Raw genomic sequence first — 20,427 nt, forward strand, 5'->3', positions numbered from 1 at the left:
GTTGAATTACAACTACCAATAAATAGTTGTTTCAACATTTTAGAAACATAGAAAACAGAAAAAGTTTGTAGGCAATCAGGAGCACGTTAGCTTCCTCACCTTTTTCCTCCCATTCTTAGTTACACAGAGTGAAGTGGTTTAAATGACCAACCATCTGCCCAGGGACTTTCTGTTCCTGAGAAGTTCTCAACTTCACTGAGCCTAAGTATTACTATATAAGGTAGAAGATAGAACCCCATGAATACTGATTTTGGAAAGCTTCTTTCTTTCTTTCTTTCCTTCTTTCTTTCTTTCTTTCTTTTTTTTTTTTTTTTTTGGTTAATTTTTTTTTTTTAAAGTTAACATGTGCATAAAAGGAAACTGAAAAACACAAGAAGCAAAGAACAAAGTCATCCATAATCACAAGCAGTTTACAGTTTGACTTCTAGGTCCCATGTGTATCTATACATCTATACATCTATCTATATACACAGTTATGGGCCATGCTTATTTACACACCATGAATATTTCCTATTTCAAAGTCCCAAAATTATGAATGTCTTGATAACCAAGAATATACTACACCAATACCATCAGAAAGAAAAAAATGTAATCCTGTCTTTCTTGGCAACAAAAACGGCAACAGGCCTAAAGATATTGGCAGATAGTGGCAGAGTTACAATTAAAATCCTGCGTTTCCTTAATGTTCAATTAAAAATGAAACATAAGGTAACAGAGTACACAAAATATAATGCTTCTAAAAGAATTCATTATCCAATCTATACTATTCAAATATTAGCAAGGAGGGATGTTTCCACCGAATCACTTACTGTTTTCCTAAAGCACAGCCAAAGAGATGCACACACATTAACAGTTACCATTAGCATGTAAGTGTGAACACATCCACACATGTCTCTCCCACTATACTTCTTTCTGTCCCTCTGCTGCCAGTCTAATGAGTAAGTCCTGACATACATCCCTCAGAGACAGCTTAACACTTCCATGCCCAAGGTGCTTCCTTTGATTGTGGAAAGCTTCTTAAAGGACTTTTGAAGGCACCTTTGGCTGTACACAATTTTTGCCAAATGTGCTGAGTTTAGAACCAGACACTCAATTCAGCCATTGCTTTACTATAGTGGTGACCCCTGGCTGGGTTGCCAGATGGGATACAGCATACCCAATTACATTTACATCCTCAGATAAATGAAGAATAATTTTTTAGTATAAGTACATCCCAAGTCTATTTGGGGCATAATTATTAAAAATTAATTTGTTTATTTTTATGTGCTAAATCTGGCAACCCTCACACTGGTGGATCCTTCACTCACAAGGATTCCAACAAGGCCACAAAGGGGCTTTGCATAATTAAGGTACATTGAAATGAAATTCTGGGGGAAACATTTGCCATAAAAGAGTTATTATAGAATACTAGGAAAAAGATGAACCTCCCCCATATAAAAATGCACAAAGGACATGAAGAGACAATTTACATACACAAAAAGATATGCAAATGGCAAAAAGGATGTAAATAAATATTCAGCCTTATTTGTAATGAAAGAATGGCATATTTTTAAAAATCAGTGAGATACTTGGGAATACAAGTATCAGAGTGCAGCCACTCTGGATAACATATAGAGGTTCCTCAAAAAATTTAAAATAGAACTACTCTACGACCCAGCAATTGCACTACTAGGTATTTATCCAAGGGATACAGGTGTGCTGTTACCAAGGGGCACATGCACCCCAGTGTTTATAGCAGCACTATCAACAATAGCCAAAGTATGGAAAGAGCCCAAATGTCCATTGGTGGATGAATGGATAAAGAAGATGTGGTATGTATGTATATATACATATATACTACTCGGCAATCAAAAAGAATGAAATCTGGCCATTTGCAACTACATGGATGGAACTAGAGGGTATTATGCTAAGCAAAATTAGTCAGAGAAAGACAAATATCAAATGACTTCACTCATATGAGGACTTTAAGAACAAAACTGATGAACATAAGGGAAGGGAAGCAAAAACAACATAAAAACAGGGAGGGGGACAAAACATAAAAGACAAATATAGAGAACACAGGGTTGCTGGAGGGGTTGTGGGAGGGGGGATGGGCTGAATGGGTAAGGGGCACTAAGGAATCTACTCCTGAAATCATTGTTGCATTATATGCTAACTAACTTGGATGTAAATTTAAAAGATAAATTAAATTTTAAAAAAGCTACCAAGGAAGCAAAGCTAAAAAGCAACAATAGCACCTGGTCTTATTCCATACCTTGACAATGGGAGTTAAATAGCCTTTCTGGAGGAAAATTCAGCATTGTGTATTTTTTTTTTTTCAAAGCCTAGGAAGTGTATATAATCAGAAAGAATAATTCCACTTCTCAGGATCTGTTCTAGGGAAATATGTTGAATGTGGGAAAAGACTGAACTTTAAGGATATTCCCCAGTGTAATGTTTTTAACAGTAAAAAATAGAAAACAACTTCAATGTTCAACAGATGAGTTTGTTAAATAGATTATGGTTCTATATGCACACAGTGGAATACTGTGCAGCCACTGGAAGAATGTTGGGAAGAACTAATCACATAGAAAGCTGTCTAAGACACGTTGCTAAATGCAAAAAGTACATTAGGGGCGCCTGGGTGGCTTAATCGGTTAAGCGGCCGACTTTGGCTCAGGTCATGATCTCGCGGTCCGGTCCGTGGGTTCGAGCCCCGTGTCGGGCTCTGTGCTGACAGCTCAGAGCCTGGAGCCTGTTTCGGATTCTGTGTCTCCCTCTCTCTGACCCTCCCCTGTTCATGCTCTGTCTCTCCCTGTCTCAAAAATAAATAAAACAATATTAAAAAAATTTAAATGCAAAAAGTACATTATAAAATAGCATGCACATTCTGATTTCGGGGTTTCTTAAAAAATTTTTTAAATGTTTATTTATTATTTATTTTTTAGAGGGGGAGGGGCACAGGAAGGGAGAGACAGAATCCCAAGCAGGCTCTACACTGTCAGCGCAGAGCCCAACGTGGGGTTCAAACTCATGAACCCATGAGATCATGACCTGAGCCAAGATCAAGAGTCAAATGCTCAACCTACTGAGCCACCCAGACGCCCCTGATTTCAGTTTTATTAAAAAATATATATACACGCTGTTACAGGAATACAAAGATAAACTACAGATGGGGAGAAAATATTTGTAAATCGCCTAGTCAACAATATATAAATATTTCAATATATAAAGTGCTCTCAAAACTCAACAATAAGAAAAAAAAAACAATTTAAAAACGGTGAAACACAGACACTTTATCTAAGGAGGATATGTGGACAGCAAATAAGTATGTATGTTTAACATCATTAGCCAATAAGAATATGCAAATTAAAACCATGCTGAAATATCACTATGCACCTATTAGAATAACTAAAATTAAATACGGTGACAATAACAAGTCCGACAAAGATGTAGGGCACCTGGAACTCTCATATATTGCTGTTGAGAACGTAACATGATACAGCCACTCTGGAAAACAGTTCAACAGTTTCTTACAAAGTAAACACATAACCCAGTAAGTAAACTTATGGTTTAAGTTTATATATAAGTAAACTTACCATATAACCCAGTAATGTTACTCCTAGGTACTTAAACTTTACTTGTACACAAATATTTATAGCAGCTCCATTCACAGTTACCAGAATTGGAGACAACCCAAATGTCTTTCAACCTGGAAATGTATAAACAAATCACGGTACATTCATACAGTGGAATACTCAGCAGTAGAAAGTAATGAGCTAGTGACACACAAAACATCTTGGATGAATCTCATACACGCTGATTGAAAAAAGCCAATCTCAAAGGTTACACACTCTGTGATTCTATTTATGTGAAATTTCAAAACCCCAAATCCTATGTGAGAGAGAAGTGCTTGCTAGTGGCAAGGGTTAGGGGTAACGGGAGATATGACCATGAAGGGATAACAAGAGGAATTTTGGGGGTGATAGAACTGTGTGTATCCTGATTTTGGTGAGTGTAACATAAATCCATGTATGTGTTAAAACTCATAGAAATGTTTAAAAATTTAAAAATATGTATAAACACAGAAAAAAGAATGAAAAGGGGCACCTGGATGGCTCAGTCAATTAAGCCTCTGACTTGATACTGGCTCAAGTCATGATCTCATAGTTTGTGAGATTGACCCCTTAGTTGGGCTTTGTGCTGACAGCACAGAGCCTGCTTGGGATTCTCTGTCTCCCTCTCTCTCTCCCCTCCCCAGCTCATGCACACACGAGTAATCTCTCTCTCTCAAAATAAATAAATGAACATTAAAAAAAAGATTCTCTCTGCCCCTCCCCCACTCATGCGCGCGTGTGCACGCTCTCTCTCTCTCACTCTCTCTCTCTCTCTCTCTCTCTCTCTCAAGACAAAAATAGGGGCACCTGGGTGGCTCAGTCAGTTAAGCGTCCGACTTCAGCTCAAGTCATTATCTCACAGTCTGTGAGTTCGATCCCTCAGTTGGGCTCTGTGCTGACAGCTCAGAACCTGGAGCCTACTTCGGATTCTGTGTCTCCCTCTCTCTCTGCCCCTCCCCAACTCATGCTCTGTCTGTCTGTCTTTTTCTCTCTCAAAAATAAATAAACCTTAAAAAAAATAAAGAAAAGACACAGGTACCATTTTTACAGTGGGTTATTTCCATGCAGGCAAATACAGGTGATATCTTCCCTCTTGATTGTGGAGTATTTCTAGGTTTAAAAATAATGAACATTTGTTCACTTATGAAGAGACTTTCTTTAGATAGGTAATATATACGTACATAAAAATTGGGGGCGCCTGGGTGGCGCAGTCGGTTAAGCGTCCGACTTCAGCCAGGTCACGATCTCGCGGTCCGTGAGTTCGAGCCCCGCGTCAGGCTCTGGGCTGATGGCTCAGAGCCTGGAGCCTGCTTCCGATTCTGTGACTCCCTCTCTCTCTGCCCCTCCCCCGTTCATGCTCTGTCTCTCGCTGTCCCAAAAATAAATAAACGTTGAAAAAAAAATTGTTATAGGAAAACTTGAGTGATGTCTGCCATTATTTCCTATTGGCTCAGACTTTTGGAGGTAAAGAAGCTTCACTGAGTTGTTAGAAAAAAACTATCTTTTGGATAAGATATTTCTTTTCCTTACGAAAGAACTGGCAGTGCTATCTTCGCTCCATAAATCTTGTGCTTTTCCATGGGCCACAGCACAAAGTGTCCCGGCCTTCTGTGGCACCATTAGGTGTCCCATTAGCATCCATTAACAGACAGATTCCACTTCCTGGTTTGTAGCCAGAATTGCTTATGAAATGGAAAATGTAGGGGTACTGATGCAATACCATAGATGAGGTATTTGCTTCTCTTTCTCATCAATTCTAGTTTGTCTTACAAACAGATGAGAATTCTCATCAATGATTAAGCATTAGGAAACCAGGAGTTCCCAAGTGAGGGTTGCTGGAGGGGTTGTGGGTGGGCGGATAGCTAAATGGGCAAGGGGCACTTGTTGAGATGAGCACTGGGTGTTATATGTAGGGGATGAATCACTGGATTCTGCTCCTGAAATCATTATTGCACTGTATGCTAACTAACTTGAATGTGAATTAAAAAATAAAAATAAATTTTTAAAAAAGGGGGAAACCAGGAGTTCCAATAGCACTTGGATTCTTTGATTTTGCTTGAGGACACTAACCAAAGTTATGCTAGAAAAAATTCTTCAATGGTTTTATTCACAAACCAAGAAGGAAAATTTAAACCATGTTTCAGGTAGGCATTTGGCATGCTTGCTCATTATTTGCCACCTCTATGCAGGAGCCTGAGGTTCCAACAAGAGAAGGTTCTCATCCTGAGAGCAGACCCCTCCTGGACCATGGCAACCAATACTTCCACCCACTCCCTGAGGGGGTCCAGCCTCCCTCATTTCTGTCTGCCATGGGTCCCAGCAGGAAGTGAGACTGTAGGCATCTTATAGGCCAGTCTGTTTCTCAAAAATCCACAGTTATTATCGGGCATTATGCTTTAGTTTGGCAGTTATGGCTGCCTTGAGAGCTATGCCACCACTCAGGGCAAGGGTATTACAAAAGGCTAGAACAGACATGTTGTAATTTCTTAGGGTTTGGCCTTGACTCCCATGAATAGTTGCATAACTCCAACAAAAGCCAAAATGTTACAAATTTCCACAGCTACCGAAACATATATGTGCATGTATAGGAAATACCTTGAGGGGTTCACACCAGCCTGGTGACAATTGTGAAGATTGGAAATGGGGCATTTTAAATTTGTCTGCAACTATTGAAGTTTTTACATATTATATTATCTGCGTGCTTTAAAGTTAAATCTTAGGACCCTTTTGGGGGCAGATGAGAGACGGATAAATTCACCATGTTGTCATTTTATAAGAGCAGGTGTTCTCAAGGAATTGAGGACAGATGAGTTTGACAGGAACGAAGGTCTTCCATTCTTTCCTTAACAGAAGTCTGGAGGAGTATACATGACACCAAAAGAAAGAATTGTGACTTGAATAACACTGAATAGAGAAGGTAGCGTCATGGTTGGGAAAAGAACCTTAGAGGAAGTACACAGTTGGATTTGATGGTCTAGTAATACTCAAAGAGTTCTCAGATTGGATTATTTTTGTTTTTACTGCTGAATGAATGTGAAGTGTTAGAATATCCAGAAACAAAGAGTGACCACATGACAGAAGAAAAGAGATGAGATCTGGAGGGGAACATATGGTGAATAGCTTCTGGAGACAGGAGAGTGAGCTGGGGATGAGGGTAGGAGGAACAGGTTCAGAACCATCCACACCATATGAGTGCCCAGAGCTCATGTAATGGGCCATGCGAGGCCAGGAGAGGCCTTTTGAGAAAGAGCCTCACTGAATCTGTGTCTCAGCTTAAGAGGAAGATTTTCCTGCGTAGAAAGTGAAAACAAAGGGTTTTCACCAAGTCCCCACCGAGGGGGGATTTCAAAGGTTCTTATGCCTGAGGAGTTCCCTGTTCAATGAGGAAGCCAGACAAGAGAATGGTGATAATTCAGTGTGACAAATTACTCATTATTCGGGAGCTGAGAAGTTGTGACAGAGTATCTGGGGAAGGTTTTTAGAGGACTTGGTGATTGGGAGGGACCAGCAGGGTGTGTGTGAACGGGGCACAGAGGACATAGCCTAAAGAGGAGGAAAACCAGGACCACTAGGATGAGAAATTTAGATCTGGGGGGCAGAGAAGGTTTTGGAGGATCAGCACAATGACGAGTGGCCGGAGGTCTGCCTAGTGGAACATCTTAGAGGAACAAGAGGTGTTGTGTATGATATTACTAACTCCCACAGAAAAGAGAAGAATGAATTAAAGAGTCAGTCTTGAGAAAAAGCTGGAAGGGGCACAGCACAGGGAATATGGTCAACGGTATTGTAACAGTGCTGTGTGTGACAGATGGCAGCTACATTTGTGGTGAGTTTGTGCTGTGACAACCCACAGGGTTGTCGAGTCACTGTATTGTACACCTGAAACTAACGTAAGATGGTGTGTCAACTATACTTCAATAATAATAATAAAAGCATAGATACCACAACAGACGGAATGCAGAAGCAGGTAAGAGAATTGAGCTTTCCGTTAAATCAGATATTAAAGAGACCTGCAAAGGTATTTTAAAAAAAGAAAAAGAAATAGCTGAAGGGTTGAGTCACTGTTTAGGTTTTTTGAGAAGCTTGCTTCTGAATTGGGTTCAGTGATGAGTAACAGCAGAAAAAGCAGAAGGCTCTTCTTTTCTCTTTTTCCTCCCTCCCCTCTTCTTTCCCTCTCTTCTTTCATTGTCTCCTTCCTTCCTACCATCATTAAGGAATTCTTCTTCAGGAGAATCAAGAATGAGAATGTTTCAAAGGGACCATAACAGATAAAAGACCATTATCTTTTATTAGGAAGTTACAGTATGTGATTCGGTACAGGAAGGTGAGTCACCATGTTAGGTTAAAAGCAATAGAAGTTCACAGAAGTTACAGGCATAAATGTTCTACCAGGGAGGGAACAAGTCACTAAAATAAAATACTGTAGTTATTAATATATCCCACATTTGAGTATTCAGAATTTCCAAGTAAGAGAATTAGACTCCTTGATGATTGCCCTTAAATTCTATCCTTATTTTATTCTGGGTACAGTCTGACATGTTTTGATAAGAAAATAAGTAATTGAATAATAATGTGCCTCTCTTTTATGTATACATTATTATACTTTTTCCTTTACTAAAATTTAAGATATTATTGTCCAAGACATTACTAAAATCACACATATCTTCAGTGTCTCTCAGAAAATGGTTACAAGAATAGTGATAGATCATTTAATATTTGAAGAAAAACACCTGTTTTTAGAGAGAATCTCCTTCTCTAATGTATTTATTCATTTAATTCATTCCTTCAGATTCTTTGCATCTTGTTCTTCAGTAATAAAGTAAAGGAAATTTGCATGAAGATGAAGATTTTCTTGTTGGTTGCACTGGCATAATAAAGCTGAATAGAGACCCAGAGTCTCCAGTGGAGCTGAGGGCACAGAACCTAAGAGAGAGCCTTGTATGGTGGGCAACAGAAGAGGACAAAGCCAGCTCAGAAGAATCACTTATCTACGATTCCCCAAAGTGACTCTCTCCAGCTCCCTGAACTGCTTTCTGTCCAATTTTAAAGGTTTCCATTCTGTTGAGTGGAAAACATGAACTAAGTGAGGAACTTTGCTGGGAAGCTATGGGGCACACCAAGCAGACAGGATAGTCATTGTCTTCTAAGGGCTTATGATAAAAATGGAGGAAGGAGACTTCTGATTAAAACTATCATTACAGACAAGAGGTGGGAAGTACAGTAATCAGGGGCACAAACTATAATGGCCAGTGGAAGATGAGGTGATACATTCTGACCAGAATCTAGGAAGTCAATGACAGTAGAATGTCAGCAAGGCCTTCAATGGTGATTAGGATGTTGACTGCTGGAATATTGGGAAAAAGGGGGAAGAGACTGGTCCCACACTGGACCAGGTATGGGGCTGAAGAACACAGGATGTATTAAAATACGGCTTGTCCAGTATGTCCAGCTGTGGGTGCAAGATGGTGTGAAAAGGAGATAGGTATAGTGGACGGTAGTGCTGAGAAAACTAACGGGAGCCAGATTATGAAGTGCATTGAAGTCAGTTTGGCTTTTATTCTTTATTGTAATGGAGAGCCATTGAAGATTTTCAAGGAATGAGGTGGCATGTTGATACACACAGACATAGCTTTCTTCAGACAGCTAACTCTAGCAGTGGGGTAGAGAACAAATTGGCATGATAGGGCCATTTCTTGCACAATGTCAAGGCACCATTCACAGCTCAAAAGGATGCAGTACAAATGGCACCTTCTGGAGTTGGGCAGTGCAGAGGCCTTCAGAGCGGAGGCGGGAGAGGCCGAGTGGTAGCAAGTAGTATGTTTTGGTTGCAAGCAGCAGAAAGTGATTCTAACTTAGGATTCAGGCAGCTCAAAGAATTAAAAGAAAACACTTATAGGAGTCCGAACTACTTCATGGGTCTAAGAGTCAAGTTACAGAGAAAGAGGATGTGATCGGCCCATCTAAGTCAAGTATTTACTTTTTGACCAAGAGGACACAGTGACATCTGGAATGAGAGTCCCACCAAGACTTCAGGCAATGGGGAGGGAAAACTGAGGTGCTGTCACCAAAAGAAGGGGTACAGATGCTGGACCAGACAGTCAAAACCAAGGGTGTGAGCTATAATAATCATGGCAGAGACTGCTACTTGCCCAGCAAATAACCAGTCTATTTCTCTTCCTTAATAAAAGACACTAATTATATGCAGGTAACACTATGTCTAGCTAAAAGGCTTTATTTCCTAAGCTTCTTTATAGCTAGGTGTGGCCATGTGACTCAATTTTCTGTGAGTCCCAAAGTTGGATGGGAACTCATCAAGAGCTCCTTAAGAAGGTGGGGGGCGCCTGGGTGGCTCAGTCAGTTGAGCGTCCGACTTCAGCTCAGGTCATGATCTCGCGGTCCGTGAGTTCGAGCCCCGCGTTGGGCTCTGTGCTGACCGCTCGGAGCCTGGAGCCTGTTTCAGACTCTGTGTCTCCCTCTCTCTGTCTCTCTCTGTCTCAAAAATAAATAAACGTTAAAAAAATTAAAAAAAAAAAAAGAAGGTGGGCAGACACTTGCTAGTACTTTTTTTCCTCCCCTCACTCCTTCCTCTTTTAAAATAATTTTTTTAATGTTTATTTTTGGAGTAGAAAGAGAGAGAGAGAGAGCATGTGGAAGCACGGGAAGGGACAGGGGATCTGAAGCAGGCTCTGCACTGAGAGCGGAGAGCCTGGCGAAGGGCTCAAACCCACAAACTGTGAGATCAGGAGCTAACCCAAAGTCAGATGCTTGACCGACTGAGCCACCCTGGTGTGCCTCCCTCACTCCTTCCTCTTATCTTCTTCCTGAAAAGCAGAGATGATGCCTAGAGCACCAGCAGCAGTTCTGCGATCGCAGAGCAGAAAGACAAAAGCTTGGGTCCTTGATGACATTTGGAATGGCCGTATTGGCACTGGATCTGCTTCCCCTGGACTTCATTTATAAGAGAGAGAAAAATACTTCTGTATTTTGAAGCTTTTCTTATTTCCAGCCTTTGTTAGTAATGGCCTATTTCTCTCAGGAGCCTAGGATAATAAAGAAGCCTACGACTGTGAGGAAAGCTGAAATTGAAGGGATATGTGGATAAAAGATGAGGGAGACCAAACAGGAATAGCTAGATCAATATAGCAAACCAGAAGAGGACAAGGTTATGGAAGTTAAGGGAAGTGAGAATTTCCAGAGTTTAGAACAAAAGCCAGGAATAGAAAGTGGTTTGGATGATTTATACCTCTTGGAAAGATAAATTTGGTACTTGAGGGGCGCCTGGGTGGCTCCATCAGTTAAGCGTCCAATTCTTGATTTCGGCTCAGATCATGATCTCACAGTCATGAGATCTCATGCCCAGCGTGGAGCCTACTTAAGATTCTCTCCCTCTCCTGCTGCCCGTCCTGTGCTCTTGCTCTCTCTCTCTCTCTCTCACTAAAAAGAAGAAGGAGGAGGAGGAAGAAGTGGAAGAGGAGGAGAAGGAGGAGGAGGGGAAGAAGAAGAAGAAGGGGGAGGGGGAGGAGGAGAGGGAGAAGGAGAAACTCAACTGATTTCTATATGTATGACCAATAGAGTTTGGAAGAAAAATTAATATAGGTACATGGAAAACTAAACAAATGGAAATACAATTTTGTTGTTAACTCTAGAGCAATCAGTTCTGTAGTAAAGGAATTTATTACAGTATTCTACGTGGTTCAACATGAAGGAATACTTATTTTATCCTAATGTAAAGTTCATATATTAATTTCAGTAATGTCAAACTGTTATTCTGGGAGGGTTGTGAAGTGTATGTGTTTGTGATGATATAAGGAAGAATAATACTCATTGATCATAACAGGAGCCAATTGATGTCATCTCGTGATAAAAAGATTTAATTTATTATAAACATACTGTTTAGAAACTTGGGCATATATACCAGATAAAATAATTAGGAAAGTTGAAAGTGGCTGCCTCTGGGAATTTGGAATACAATGATAACCAAGCCAGACAGAGTTCTTGCCCTTGTATATAATGGAAGTTAGTGGGAATTACACACAACTGAATGAGCAACTATTTTAAAAAGTGTAATAGTGTTATAAGAGAAGTACAGGAAGCAAATGGGCCACTTGGGATATGGCTGATCTGTTTTACTGGGTTTTATGTTAAACTGGGCTTTGTCAGGAAACTATTTGTTTCTATCCTTACTTCTAGAAGACCTCAAAACTATCTGTTGCGGGGCACCTGGGTGCCTCAATGGTTAAGCGTCCAACTCTTGATTTCAGCTCAGGTCATGATTTCACAGTTGTGAGATCGAGTCCTGTGTTGGGCTCCATGCTGATCGTGGAGGCTGCTTGGGATTTTCTTTGTCCCTCTCTTTCTGTCCCTCCCCCACTTGTGTTTACTCTGTCTCTCTCTCTCTCAAATAAATACATAAACAAACAAACAAACATAAAACTTGTCATTGAAAATCTTGACTGTGGTGATATATGCACACACACCGGTGATAAAATTGAGTAGAACAAAACACCCACAGGAGCATAACTAAGACAAAACTGAATAATATGGATGGGTTGTATCTATGTCAATATCCTGGTGTTGATATTGTACTCTAGTTTTGCAAAATATTACCTCTAAACCTGGGTAAAGTGTATACTGCATCTCTCTGTCTTATTTCTTACATGTGAGTTACTACCACTATCTCAATAAAATTTTCAACCAGAAAAACATATTATTGGTTGCACAGATTCAAGATCTTTCAGGTTACAGGGAACAAAGGCATATTCAGAGTAGATCAGAGGGTGCCTGGGTGGCTCAGTCAGTTGGGCGTCCAACAGGTCATGATCTCACAGTCTGTGAGTTTGAGCCCCATGTTGGGCTCTGTGCTGACAGCTCAGAGCCTGGAGCCTGCTTCAGATTCTGTGTCTCCCTTTCTCTCTGTCCCTCCCCCACTCACACTCTGTCTGTCTGTCTGTCTCTCTGTCTCTCAAAAATAAACATAAAAAAGTACTGAAAGTAGCTCAGGAAATAGGGAATACAATAAGAATGAGGGAAAGTGTTTCAATATCAAAGATAGCTGGCTTGAAAGGAAATCACAACAGAACTCAAATCATCTGATAGTAACTTAGAAGACACAAACGTTGAGAGTCTGTTGTCCCCTAGGTTAGGGTCCTGTCCCTGTGAATAATTATCCATGTCTCCATATCTAGTGCTCCTGCCATTATTGATCAACTAACTCATTGAGCCTTGTCATTCCAGCTCCCTAAGAGAAAGCTGAATTGATTTATTCCTCACTGTCCATGAGAGGGTGCTCATGGTAATCAGAAGTTTGGTTGCACGTAACAAACTCTATTAATTTTCTAGGACTGCCATCACAAAGCACTACAAACTGGGTTGTTTAAATAACAAAAATGTATTATCTCACAGTTCTGGAGTCTAGAAGTCGTGGATAAGATAGGGTCGTATCCTTCTGAGCTCTGACAGGGAAGGATCTGTTCCAGGCCTTTCTCCCAGCCTTATAGTTGGCTGTTTTCATGTTCACATGGTATTCTCTCTGTAAATTCAATCACAGATTGAATTTTTATAAGAACCCTTTCATAGGGATGCCAGTCATATTTGATTAGGGCCTACCCTAATGATGTCATTTTAACTAATTACATCTGCAATAACCCTATTTCCAAATAAGGTTACATTCTGAAGTCTGGGTATTTGGACTTTGACACGTGAATTTGGGGTGGAAATTTGGGTGGATCAGAATTCAGCTGATAACACAAACCCAAGTCAAAAAGAGTTTAAGTTAAGGGGTTCCTGGGTGGCTCAGTTGGTTAAATGTCTGATTTTGGCTCAGGTCATGATATCACAGTTCATGGGCTCAAGCCCTGCATCAGGCTCTGTGCTGATGGCTCAGAGCCTAGAGCTACTTCAGATTCTGTCTCCCTCTCTCTATGCTCCTCCCCCACTTGCACTCTGTCTCTCTCTCTCTCTCTCTCTCAACATTAAGAAAAAAAGAGTTTAAGTTAAAAGGGGATATAACTGTACATCTACAGGAAGGACAGGGGTCTCAGGAACAGTGGGAATCAGGGCCTGGAAGACCACCTTGACTCTTGCTTCTACTTGATGAGCTTCATCTCTCTTTCAAAGAGTTTACTTGCACAGGGCAGGGAATGTGATAACTGACAGCTCCAGAGATCCACGTTTCCATCATCAGAGAGGCAATGAATCTAGACTCACTGGTTCCGAATTAAAATATTTCAGGATAAAGACTGTGATTGGCCCAACATGGTTTTCGAACCCACACATAGACTAATTGCTGTGGTCACAAGTCTTGCCAAATATGTGCCATCTGGTCTGAAGGAATGTTTTTCAAAAGAAGGGAGTATTTTTCTTGGTAGAACAAACTAAAGATCCCTATTATCTTGGTGGGTAAAGGCCACTTCCAAAGCTACTTGCTGCTGTTGGACCAGGCCCCTGATAACGTTTTAATCAGTGTGGCCAGGGTCACAATGTGGTATGAAACCATGCGGTGCCAAGCATGGCATACTATACATATCAAAGATAAACAAGGCTGGATGCTAGCTAGCATGGTAAGGACAGATTTCAAAGAATTGCAATAGGGAAACGAATCCAGAGTGGACTGAACTTAACCCTGATCTATGCGGAGGAGATTGGTGTTTTAAGGGGGGAAGGGGAGGGGAGGGAAGTGAAAATTTACAAAAAGCATGAATGGGGGTGGGGGTCGGTCCATATAAAACCCAGTTGTGTTTGCTAACTCGCGTTTGTAAAAGTTAGGCTCCTACCCTTCCCACAAAGGCAGGTGGACAAAGGCCCTATCTTCAGGTGTCAGCTAGAACAGTCAATTCTCTGGGAAGCCTTGTGCTTTCTCAGGCAAGTACCTTGAGGGGGCTGGGGTCATCCTTGGGCTGCTGCTGTGAGCCCTTAACAATTACGTTAGTGTTTGTTCAAGTCTTCCTAGGCCAACGTTGAGGCCTAGTGAAGAAAAAGCTCAGAGGAGCCTGGGTAAGGTTACTGTCAGTGGTTACCAGGGGTTTGTTGGTGGGAGGGAAGGAGGCATAAATAGGTGGAAACCAGGGGACTTTTAGGGCCGTGAAACTCTTCTGTATGATACTGTCATGATAGATACCTGTCATTATGTATTTGTTAAAACCCACGGAAAGTACACCAAGAGCGAACCTAATGTAAACCAAAGAGTTCATCTGATATTAATGTATCAACACTGGCTCATCAACTGTAAGAAATGTACCACCCTGTGCAGGATGTTAATAACAGGGAAAGGATGTATGGGGAAGAGGGAGATATATGGGAACCGTAGGTACTGCTGCTAATTTTTTCTATAAGCTAAAACTGCTCTAAAAATAAGTCTATTTATAAAAAAAGAGATTTTTTTCAGATGGTATTTTTTTCATTTTTCATTAGGTTTGAAATGACTCATTAAATGGGAAGTGAAGGCTACTAATTGTCCTATTTATATAATATAGTACAGACTCAAAGACACTTTGACACACTCTGTGTAAAATAAAAGTAATTATTGAAAAGTTGATCGTTTCAAAAGTAATGCATAATGTTAAAAATGTCTAAAGGGGCACCTGGGGGGCTCAGTCAGTTAAATGTCTGACTCTTGGTTTTAGCTCAGGTCATGATCTCATGGTTGGTGGGATTGAGCCCTGTGTCGGGGTCTACACTGATGGCACGGAACCTGCTAGGGATTCTCTCTCTCCCTCCCTCTCTGCCCCTTCCCTGCTCCTGCTCTCTCTCTCTCTCTCTCAAAATAAACAAACTTAAAAAAAAAAAAGGCTAAAGTAGAAGGTAGCATCCTACCCCACACAAGTAATCGCTCTTAGGAGTTTGAAGTACCCTCTCCCAACCCCATCCTATCCCAACTACCTTCATTCATTTTGTCCTCACAAAAACTTTGTGATAAAAAGTTGTGATACAAATAGGGAAGCTATTATAGTGTCTGCTCAGAGAACCAGTGCTATGGAGCCTCTGGGGACAGTTTTCAGTATGTGGTTTGGCCGAGTTTCCACTAGAAACACCCAGAAGGCACATACTCAGCACCTGGCAAGAGGAAGCCTTGAAGAAAAGATGTTTTCCCTCTGTTCTCTGTAACGAATATTTGGAAACAGACCCCTGTATGTGAGGTAAAACTTTTTTAAATGTGCTCGAACAAAAAGATGAAAGGTTCTATAAGGAGAAAAAAAAGTGTTTTTCCAAAAACTGAGAGAAGTTGCTGAGGAGACAGCTGACTTCCTGCCTTATTTCCAGAGACTAACTTTCTTAAGGTATTAGCAAACCCGGTCCCAGGAAAACTGCCTTTGAATGAAAATCTCCAGTATTTGGTGAACATTAAGTAGGGCGCCCTATTTGGGTAATGACTCAGATTCGATATCCAGCTGTCAGTAATGTTAGCATTTGCCGGCTTTCATGGAATCTTTTATTGACTTAGGCATTCTGATTCAGGTTTTGCTTGTTTTTGTTTTTGTTTCCTGTTCTCCACCTGTTTGTGGGTAGGTTTTTATGACCGGTGTGGAATTCCTAATTTTACACATTTACTTATAGTTCATGCTTGAAATTTGATGAAGGAAATTGAACCGTTCTATCTACTGCCTTACAAGCTGGAGATCCTAGGGTAAATGTGTGTGTGACAACCCAGGACCGCAGAAATAGTGTAGAAACAAGCTTGGAAAAGAGAGGTAATTATCTAAAATTAGATCAAGTAAAAACCGCTCTGTTAGGTAAATCCTGTTGCTAAATTACCTACAGCAAGCTAAGCATGTAATACTGTGTTCCACGAAAAAAGAATTCGAAAGCCTTAGCAACAAGAAAGTGTTCGGAATACCTAGTGTTAGCAAGCCCTTTCCTGTTTTTCTTTATTACTTTCCCAGCTTGCAAAAAGACATGGGGAAGTTTACGGAGCATTGATTTAGGGCATGGAAAAGGGCCCAATTTTTATACATGTCCTTATAAATAAACAAATTAATCACTCTGAGGTCAAGGGATGTTCCTGAGAAATCAGTGATATTTTTCTAGAACTTAATGGATATGCTATGTTTTCACAATTAACGATTTGTTCTAGTTGCCCTCTTTTAATTGTAGTCTTACGACTTCGACAAAAAGCTTTGGGGTGTCATGGGGATTGAACTCCCCAAGAAAAAGGTCATAAAACAAGTAATGCTGAACCAAAGAGCCAGGTATCTTGACGAATTTGTAATTACAGCTGTTTGTAAAGTTCCACTTTCTCCTCCAGAGCTATCAATTCAGCCCCATAGGAGAAATTTGAACAATATACTTTGTCTAGCTGTCTTGACACCTGTTGGGAAAAATCTGCAGTGACTAGGGAGAGAGGACATTGTATCGTCTTTCCTTTCTCTCTCTCTTCCCCCCACACCTACCACACATAAGTTTCATAGACAGGTGTCTGCTCTAAATCAAACTAGGATCTAATAAATCATTAAAACAGGACGTTTGAAGACCGATGTAATGGTTTGGGGGAAATTCTTATGAGGTAATGTTACTCAAAAGAAGCAAGACGCAAAAATGAACTTTGATGTGATCACAACTGTGTAATAACTGTGCGTGTATACACACAAGGTCTCCAAGATAGCAGGTAAAAATGAAAAACATCTGATCTCTGGGGAGATTTAAACAAATCTTTTAGGTGGATTTGCTTTCATCTTGCTGTGGTTGGTGCAAAGTGAAAAGGAAAAGGAAAAGAAAGGCAGGTGTGACATTCAAAATATCAAATAAGGGGCGCCTGGGTGGCTCAGTCGGTTAAGCATCTGACTTCGGCTCAGGTCACGATCTTCTGGTCTGTGAGTTCGAGCCCCGCGTCGGACTCTGGACTGATGGCTCAGAGTCTGGAACCTGCTTCAGATTCTGTGTCTCCCTCTCTCTCTGCCCCTCCCCCATTCATGCTCTGTCTCTCTCTGTCTCAAAAATAAATAAACGTTAAAAAAAATTAAAAAAAAAAATCAAGTAACCTGTGTTTTATAGGCTATGGAGGCTGTTCCACCAAGCAGCTGCCGTAATTTTGGAGGGTTCCAGATGGTGGGAGGTAAATACGGCCCTCGCAAAGCCATGTCGGCGATGGTCATTTTTCCGTGGGTCTGGGGCCCACGAATGGGGTGGGAGCTGTGGCTGCCCTAGCAGGATGCTGGGGCAGTTACCAGGGCAGCCCCTCTGGATGCCTTACCTGGAGCCCGAGTGGTGGATGGACGGAGACACCAGGTGCTCAAACTTCACCTGGTTATCAGCCAGTCCCGTAGTCTTTCTGTGTTTGAAAAACTGGCCCAACTGCGACAGTGCCCACGAGCTGACAGGAGCCCTGCTTAAGGACTATCCTGAAAGAGAGGAAATGAGATAATGCCCATAAAAGCTTTTATTATACTGCCTAGCACGTGGGATATACTCCATAAATGTTGGCTGTTGTAATCATGTAGCATTCTTGCTTATGTTTTCTTTTTTAAATGTTTATTCATTTTTGAGAGACAGAGAGAGACAGAATGTGAGCGGGGAAGGGTCAGAGAAAGAGGGAGACACAGAATCTGAAGCAGGCTCCAGGCTCCAAGCTAGCACAGAGCCTGACGCGGGGCTCAAATCCACAAACCATGAGATCATGGCCTGAGCAGAAGTCAGATGCTTAACTGACTGAGCCACCCAGGCACCCCTCCTGCTTACACTTTTATTCTTATTAATAAGCAAAAATCACACATGCATATGGAAAGAGAGAGAAAGCCCCAGTGACTCTTCCTCTTCTTAAAAGGGTAATAATTCTATCATGAGGATCCTACCTTCCTAAATTAATCTAATCCCAATTACTTCCCAAAGGGTGCCACCTCCAGATACATCACATTGGAGGTTAGGGCTTCAAAATATGAATTTTGTGATACACAAACATTCATCCCATAATACAGATCCTATGCAGAAATCTTAGAGGGATAGCTACATAGATTAAAGTGGGCTCTAACCATCCCTCCATAGACCCATGCAGTCATTTACTCACCCACATACCCATCCTTCATCCATCCATGCATGCATCCATCCACTTAATGTTTATTTATTTATTTTGAGGGGGGAGGGACAAAGAGGGAGGGGGGAATCGCAAGCAGGTTCTGTGCTGTCAGCGCAGAGTCCAACGTGGGGCTCAATCTTATGAACTGTGAGATCATGACCTGAGCTAAAATCAAGAGTCAGACACTTAACCCACTGAGCCACCAGGCATCCTCCTGCATACATTTAATAAACATTTACTGATCATTTATCATATCTCAGAAGAACACACTAACAGGGAAAATAAATGATATACTATATCTAAATGCTACAACAGGACATTCTAAATGCTAAACAAGATCTATGGGAAATCAATGAGATAGAAAACTCATATTGATTGAGAATGGCATCAAGTTCTTTACCAATTTATTTGCCCTAGTCTGAATTAAGAAATACTCTTCTAGGGGTGCTTAGGTGGCTCAGTCTAAGTGTCCGACTTCAGCCCAGGTCATGATCTTACAGTTTGTGGGTTTGGGCTCTGCGTCGGGCTCTGTGCTGACAGCTCAGAGCCTCGAGCCCGCTTTGGATTCTGTGTCTCCCTCTCTCTCCATCCCTCTCCTGCTTGTGTTCTCTCTCTCTCTCAAAAATAAATACATAAACATTAAAAAATATATATTTCTGGGGCACCTGGGTAGCTCATGGGTTAAGTCTGACTTTGGCTCAGGTCATGATCTCATGGTTTGTGGGTTCAAGCCCCGTGTCTGGCTCTGTGCTGACAGCTCAGAGGCTGGAGCCTGCTTCGGATTCTGTGTCTCCCTCTGTCTCTGCCCCTCCCCTACTCACTCTGTCTGTCTCTCAAAAATAAGTAAACATTAAAAAAAAATTTAAACACATTTCTAGTTCCAAAGTGAAATTAGAATCAGGTTCTTTTTCCTCCAAAGTGCCTTTCATCCTAAGATTCAGCGGGAAAGAAGGGATGAATTCATCTCCAGCCAAAGAAGGTGATAAAGATCACAACTCCTAACCATCCATGTATGCCAGCGGTGGGGTGGGGGGCACGGAGGTGTTCTCAGGGAACCCACTTCTGTTCTCTGGTTAGTGGAGGAATGCTGCACTCAGCAGGTTCCAGTAGCAACACAGGTACCTTGGGTTGTACTGCCAGGATGGACTTCGGGTCTTCACTCTTCAGGGTCAGCAGGGAGGAGCCCTGGGTCTTCTAAGGAGTGATCCACGAGGCAGTCTGGTTGGCATTATGAATCCATAGAGAATAGGCAGGCAACTAGAGGCTACCCAGGCAAAAAAATATCCACCCAGCCCCTTAAAATATTTAGCTAAAAGCTAATCATATATTTATATTTTAAAAAGTACTGCGGCCAAATCTAAGTGCTTTATTATAACCAAGTTGTAACAGCAAACTTTCTTTTAAATTTTTTAAAAAATTTATTTCTGAGAGACAGAAAGAGCGAGCAAGGGAGGGACAGAGAGAGGGAGAAAGAGAATCCCAAACAGGCTCCACACTGTCAGCACAGAGCCTGACGCAGGGCTCAAACTCACAAACTGTGAAGTCATGACCCGAACCAAAGTCAGACCCTTAAGCAACTGAGCCACCCAGGAGCCCCTGTAACAACAAACTTTCTACTTAGGGATTTGAAATACTTTGAGGATTACTTTAGTAACCAGAGGGCAAACATCTCATTACAAACAGGTATCTATTTTGTGGACATAAGGGTGCTATCCTTGGCAACCCTTGCTAAGACCCTATTCTATGAGAGAGATTATTTTTTTTAAGTTCATTTATTTATTTTTGAGGGAGAGAGAGAGCCTGAGCAGGGGAGGGGCAGAGAGAGGG

General features: G+C 41.3%; 1 long non-coding RNA gene across 1 annotated transcript; it reads left to right on the forward strand.

Moving 5' to 3' along the window:
* The first annotated feature begins 326 nt into the window (after positions 1-326).
* Positions 327-18,871, forward strand: LOC121037931 (uncharacterized). Its single transcript, XR_005794063.1, has 3 exons — positions 327-435; positions 11,885-11,889; positions 18,861-18,871. It is a non-coding gene; the product is annotated as an uncharacterized LOC121037931 (long non-coding RNA).
* Positions 18,872-20,427: the final 1,556 nt, after the last annotated feature.

Source organism: Herpailurus yagouaroundi, unplaced genomic scaffold (assembly GCF_014898765.1).
Source record: "Herpailurus yagouaroundi ecotype Mexico unplaced genomic scaffold, PumYag 164, whole genome shotgun sequence".
NCBI lineage: Eukaryota > Metazoa > Chordata > Mammalia > Carnivora > Felidae > Herpailurus > Herpailurus yagouaroundi.